Below are 7755 nucleotides of genomic sequence, written 5' to 3' on the forward strand. Positions count from 1 at the left end.
ACAACTTAGGATACACGTGAAGAAAGGATATATATATATATATATATATATATATATATATATATATATATATATTATATATATATATATATATATATACATACATATATATATATATATATATATATATATACATATATACATACATCTATATATATATATATATATATATATATATATATATATATATATATATATATAAATATATATATATATATATATAAACGAAAATCTCACTAGCAAGCGACGGAATCTGATGGGCAAAGCAAAGCAAACGAGACTTAATTTTAGACAGCTGTCAATCAGTTTTTTTACCAACTGATCATCTAAGGCAGGTAACTACTAGATTTTGACTAGTTTATTATCATATATTTGAGAGAATCATTGGTATACACAGTCAGTTGATTTATTAAATATATGATAACGACATTCTTTCTGATGTATTGCAGACAACAAGCAATCAACAGGTAGATACTCAGATAAAATAATTAAATAATAACACATGAGAGCGAGGGCAATATCACAATTTATTGCCTGCATTCGGGCTTGTGGTCATGATCGAAGTACTGATGATGCCCTCGCCTACGGCTCGGGCATCATCAGTATTTCGATCATGACCACCATCCCTTGGGCAGGCAAAAAATCGTAATATTGCCCTGGCTCTCATGTGTTATTATTTTTATTACACCTAACAAGCAAACATGCAAAGAAACAAAAACACAAAGACTTCTTCGAGTACAGTTCGCCTTCTGAGTCCGGACCTCAGCGTAAAATGTTGTCAGTGCCGAATCTAGGGTTGCCACTAAAGTTTGCCGATCTCCTCGGTGGCGTATCCAAATTTGTTGCTTGCATAGTCGTTGAATACAGAAATTGCATTCCTTGTTGCCATTTTCGTTCGTTTGCTGTTTACTTGCATCAAAATATCATCTAACTGTGCCGGTGACAGCTCTGCATGACGTTTCGCAGCCATAAGTTGCCGACTGCAAAGTACAACAAGCGAACGACAATTTGTTTTGCGCAGAAAGGATGCGCAGTAAGTAAAATGACGTCATCCATGTAATATCAAATGCAGAGGGCATCATCACGTTCTTTTACATGTCACGTGAGTCGTGTTTAACCAATGGCAGTGCACGCTGAATGAGTGAGGTGTAATAAAATATAATAACATAAAATAAATTATTATACATCTGCCTTCGCAAATAATAGAATCGAGCTTCCGTAAAAACGGGCACGTAACGGGCATGCAATAACCCCTTTATATTTGATGATAAACAGTGCGTCATTGAATGGCTCCATATTGAAACTCCATACTGTACTTTGAAAATAACTTCTGGTTAAAGAAACAGAAGTAAATGTATTACGATTGTTGAGAGGTGAAAAATATTATGAGGTAATAACGAAAGTTCACCAAGACGGCACTGTACAAATATGGCACGACATCGCTGCTCGGCTCGTACATCGAATGTTCGATGAGCGCGCGATGTAAACAAAGATGGCGCTTACCCTTAACCCGCTCGCAGTTGAGAGGGCGATGCAGAATATGCCTCTAAAGTGTATGGAATAATGCATCGGAAACGACGGGTGCATATATTCTTGATAAAAAAGGAGATGTACGATAATAATTACTACGAAAAAACCGCAAAGTAAGCACTCAGACATTTGTGCAACGCATCGCCCGACGCGCGCTTATGACTACATGTATGTGTCTTTATACATTCTTTGCGTTATTTTCGTAATAACCTTAACTATACTGAAGTAATCTAAAGTAAACAAAACTAAAACTAAACTAAACTAAACTAAACTAAACTAAACTAAAATAGTCAGAATAATCTGATGTTTTAGTGATTTGACTTGTTTAGCTACTAAAGCGGAAGTATATATGACCTGTTGAGTATGTATGTATATATTTATGTATGTATGTATGTATGTATGTATGTATGTATGTATGTATGTATGTATGTATGTATGTATGTATGTATGTATGTATGTATGTATGTATGCATCTATGTGGGTAGGGAGGGAGGAAGGGAGGGAGGGAGGAAAGAGTTCCTGAGTATGCATATCTATCTATCTATCTGTCTGTCTGTCTGTCTGTCTGTCTGTCTGTCTGTCTGTCTGTCTGTCTGTCTGTCTGTCTGTCTGTCTGTCTGTCAATCTTTCTATGGCTGTTATCATTTAATGATAATGGCAGATATTTGGCAGGATTAACCAGTAGGACAGCGAATCAAATGTAGCTTAATCATAGTATTGCAGGGCAGCTTATCCTAGCTCGTTGGCTAGACAAATTTTACCATTGGGCGATAGCGTAGATTCAAAGGAGGAACACAACGGGAAAGAAATAGATCTGAGAAAACAAAACCATGGCTCAGTAGATATGAATTGTCACCTTTTACATACAAGGAAAAGTGGCTGGTCTGTCGATAGAACTTTATTTTGTCCTTGTCTATGGGATGATTAAAATAAATTATCATTCAGTATTTTAATTGACTGCTTCACGTCAGTGTTTATTTCAGTATATTTTGATAAATATCAGCTGTCAGCATTGACATATTAACGTGCCCCTCCAATCTTATTACCGTAAATTATCGACAATCAACTTTAGAGAAACACATATCATACATGTAGAAGTTGCTTAGACTATTGCAACCTTTTGTACGTTTATTTTCCACTTTAACCCTTTGCACCCCATACCAAGGCCCAGGGGTGGAGTTGACATTTGAAGTACCATCTAGCATGACGTCTGACTTCTTAAATTAACAAAGACTGTCCCCATACCATTATAATTTTGGAATCATCATACAATACTTTGTTCCAAAAGTATGCAAATTATGGTTACATGACCTCATTAAGTATTCAAAATGGCGGCCAATATATAAATATTGTATTTTTTCAACATATTTCTTTATTTTCATAGGAATTCCTCATAAATTCATCATTTTTCATCACCAAACCTATTTTCTATCACGTCAGCATGGACTGCAATGAAATTGTGACAAAAAGTTTGAAAAAACAAAGATATTTTGTATCATTTTGACCTGCTAAGTGTAATGTAAACAAAGGCTCTGTATAAGTGTTAGGTCAGTCAAAGCATAATGTAACATAACATCCAGCACCTAATATTATGAAATATTTCCCACAGTAAATATGTATATTTTGAATGACAATAACACACTTGTCCCAAAATATGCTAATACTGGTCATGTGACCTAATTAGGTATTCAAAATGGCCGCCAACAATATAAATGTATCATTATTTTTACATGTTTTCCAATTTTCCAGTAAAAGATAATCGATATTTTATCATATCCAAATGCATAATCACATTTTAGAGTCCCATTACCATGGACTTTGATGTAAACTTTATACATTATGATAAACTTTACACAGATTTGATAAACCTTACACAGATTTCTTGTCTTCACTCATAAGTCATGAATTACACACAGCGCCCTGAATAGGGGTCAGACAGGTCAAGGTATCCTATTTTATATCATCTGACTATTGAATTTATCAAACTTTGTCCTCAATTGCAAGATATTTTTGGAATTCTAGTATTACAATTGCCCCAAAAATATGCAAATACTGGTCACATGACCTCATTAAATATTCAAAATGGCAACCAGTATTCTAAATTTACAATGATTTTCACATATTGCTTCTCTTTCTGACGACATTCTAAAGAATTTATCACTTCCCATTTCTCAATTATGTGTAAATGTATATTAGATTCTGTTGTCTACAACTGATGGTTTCAGCAAAATGTTTGTAACATCATTTTTATGAACCTATTAAAAGCTTCGTTCAAATCACAGTGTACACTAACAGTACAATCATTTTGCAAAACTCAGAATTTGATTCTTCAAGTTTTGCATACTTCATCCAATATACATGCAAAAACATAAGAATACACAATTTTATTGTCACCAAAAACAATATTTATTGTTTCTCTTTAGTAAAAAAAGTAAAAATAATGTAGCAACGCCTGAAATCAGACAAAAACCCTCAAAATGTCACAAGGGAACCATTTCTGGATAAGGTGGGTTTTGTGGCATGTACATCATTAGTATAATAAAATTAGGTCTTAGAACACAACACTGTCAATAATGATGATGTCGCTGTCTTTTATCATATTCTGAGCTCTGCATGTCATCTCCAAGCCTTCCTCTTTCCATCCACCAACAGTAACATTGAAGAGAAAAAAATGCAGAAAGGTCTGCAGTGTATTGTCTTTTCAAAGTACAGTACTGTATGTAAAATCTACTAAAACTTTCTCGGTTTGTTTTCTCGATTATAAATCGCATACAATAAATCTCATTCTGTCTTCAATTGCATTTTGACTGTCAACTCAGACCCCCTTATATGGCGTTATTATGATAACCTAGCCTTGGTAGTGAGATGTAATATCGACATCATTATATGCTATTACATTTTTACGTATTCAGAAACCACAAAGCATTTTGAAATACATACAATGTCAGCGGATGTTTATAATTATTACAAAATGCGTTGACTAATGTTACAAAACGCGATTTATTACAAAACGCTGATACCCTTGTTACAAAACGCGTAGACCATTTTATTACAAAATGCTGATACCTTATTACATAATGTGTAGACCATTTTATTACAAAATGCTGATACCCTTATTACATTTTGCGTAAGTTATTACAAAACGCGTCGTATTACAAAATGCCGCAGTACAAGGATTCACAAAAAATCGTCTGATCCTGGTAACTATTTGATGTTTTACCTCCTTGTAATGAGTATATGAACTTCCATGAGATATTGTCATCAAGACGAAACACTTGAAAACTGCAAATCTTAGTCCTCCAAGGAATTTAGTGACTTTATCGCTACCAAACATGATTCGGTTTTTTCAGTATCCCATAGTAATGTCCGCTCTCTCATTAAACTTTGAAGAGGTACAGCTATTTTATGATATTTTGGTTCAGAGTAAATTTAAAATTATAACCATGTCAGAAGTATGGCAAGTTGACCACAATGACTTCTTTCAGTGAAAAGATTATACACTTGTTATCAAGTGTCGTACAGGGGCGGCGGAGTTTGTGCTTATATACACTCGTCACTGTGTTACACTGCTATTGATTCTGAAAATTTCCACATATGCCTGTTCTTTGTACTGTTAAACAGGGACTTCAAGCATACTGTGATGTTGTCTTTTCTCGGAGTGGTATAAATCAAATGTGGATATTAAAAAATTCGAAGGAACTCTTGGAAATTTGAAATCAAGATCTGTTTCAAAAATAACATCTATTAAGACTTTCGATTTTTCCACATTGTATACCACAATACACATGATAAATTGAAATAACGCTTGAAAAACATCATAAACCAAGCATTTTTCTACAAAAACGGTTCACGCCGTTACAAATATGTGGTATTAGGGTATAATTCTACATATTTTGTTAAAAATATTACTAACGCTAAAGTGTTTTATACCGAGAAAGACATTATCAGTATGCTTGATTTCCTCATTGACAACATATTTGTTAAATTTGGAGGACACATTTTCCAACAGTGTATAGGAATTCCCATGGGCACTAACTGTGCTCCCTTACTTGCTGACTTATTTCTGTTCTCATACGAGGCAGAATTATCCAGAACCTTATCAAGCAGAAAAAGGTCTCTCTAGCTCGTACTTTCAACCTTACATTTAGATACATAGACGATGTTATTTCATTAAATAACTCTGAATTCAGTAAATATCTCGCTATGATTTATCCTCCAGAATTGGAGATTAAAGAAACTACAGAAACGGCCACTTCTGCTTCATATCTGGACATTTTACTTTAATTTGACTCTAATGGTCACCTTTCTACTAGGCTATATGACTAGAGAGATGATTTCAACTTTTGTAAAATCAATTTTCCACACCTCATCAGTAATATTCCGCTCTCACCTGCTTATGGGGTATACATTTCCCAGCTCATTCGATATGCAAGAGCATGCAGTTCATATGGTGATTTTGTAGAGAGACATGGCCATCTCTCCTTACAAACTGTTAAATCAAGGTTACACCAGAGCAAGACTTGTCTCTACATTCAAATGCTTTTTTGGCAGCAAGCTGGTAGATAAATACAATATCTCTCTTCGACAAATGATCATTGATGGCATCGGTGACATGGGGCCTTAGTTAGTGACCACTACCTATCTGACTTACAGATTGATATATGGCGGGTGCCACATGTGGGGCAGGATGCGCTTACTATTTTTGAAACACCTGACATCACTTCTTGGTCTTTTGGCCAGAGGTCCATATATCTTTCTTTCATGAATTTGACTTTTTTGTGTACCGTCTATTTTCTGTCTGTTCTGTGCTGTTTGTGTCTATGTTTACAACTATTGTCTTACAAATTTTGACCAAGTGTTATTGGATTATGGATTGGTATGATTGCGATTATTTTTTTTTCATTCCGAATCATTACGGTTGGAAGTCAACTTAGGTAGGAATAAAATGCTTGCAATTTACAGACAGCCGCAAACAAATGTTACTGAGTTTACTGAAAGTCTAGAATCACTCCTTGAAAATATTTGTCGCAAAAAATACCAATTGTATCCTGATTGGCGACTTTAACATCAACGCTTTCAACGAACACAATAATTAAAGCAGTAGTCTTAAAAATTGTCTGTCTGGCTACAATTTCAAACAACTTATCACTGTTCCTACACGTGTAACAGACACTTCTAGTACACTTCTGGATCATTTGTATACCGATGTAAACTCATGTTTAGTTACTTCTGGGTCCACAGAGGTAGATATCTCGGACCATTTGGCCATTTTTGGAATCTTTGAACAGCTTGAAAATCATTTCAAGTCGACAGATCAAATCATATTCAAAGATTAATCAAGGCTAAATGTTCAGGAGTTTCAATACTAACTTCGTGAAACTAACTGGTCTGGAGTTTACAGTAGCAATGAAGTAAATGCTGCCTATGAGTATTTCTCCAAAACATTTTTAAGTGTATGTAAAAAACATGATCCCCTCATTACTAAAATTAATAATCATACGACAAGGGTACCAAAATCTTAGATAACTAACGGAATTAAAAAATCAATTAGACGAATGCATAGAATATTTTTTGAAGTCATTAAAAGTAATTACAATCCTGAGGTTTCGGCAAAATATCGAAGACACCGTAATATTCTCACAAATATACTTAAAAAGGCAAAGAAATATGAATAAAGCATGGGAGATTGTTAATGATATATTAGGCAGGGGCAAAAAGAAAATAGGCTTACCAAAGTATTTGGAGGTTAAATCACCTAATAGCGGGCTTTTGACGAAAGTGTCTGATCAACATGCAATAACTAACGAATTTAACAACCTTTTTTTTTAGTGGGAGAAAACCTTGCACGTGAAATTAATGACATTAATAATAATAGCGCACATAAGAGAGTGCACAAAGGAATTATTTTTTTCTCCATGGTGTAACTAATGAAGAAGTTCTGGATACGTTAAATGGCGTAGATGACAATAAGGCTGTTGGTTTCGATAACATCAGCCCGAAACAAATAGTTTGTGCTAAAGAGTATAATTAATTTATCTTTTTCCTCGGGAGTTTTTTGAAATCAATTAAAAATTGCAAAAGTCACCCCTATGTATACAAAGGGGGCACCCACAGACCCTGGAAATTATCGCCCAATTTCTGTAATACCACAGCTTAGCAAAGTATTTGAGAAATAATAAGACCACCCGGCTACTTTGCTTTGTTGATACCCAACTGTAATCGGGA

The sequence above is a fragment of the Ptychodera flava genome (genome assembly GCF_041260155.1).
Source record: "Ptychodera flava strain L36383 chromosome 3 unlocalized genomic scaffold, AS_Pfla_20210202 Scaffold_25__1_contigs__length_14229661_pilon, whole genome shotgun sequence".
Taxonomy (NCBI): domain Eukaryota; kingdom Metazoa; phylum Hemichordata; class Enteropneusta; family Ptychoderidae; genus Ptychodera; species Ptychodera flava.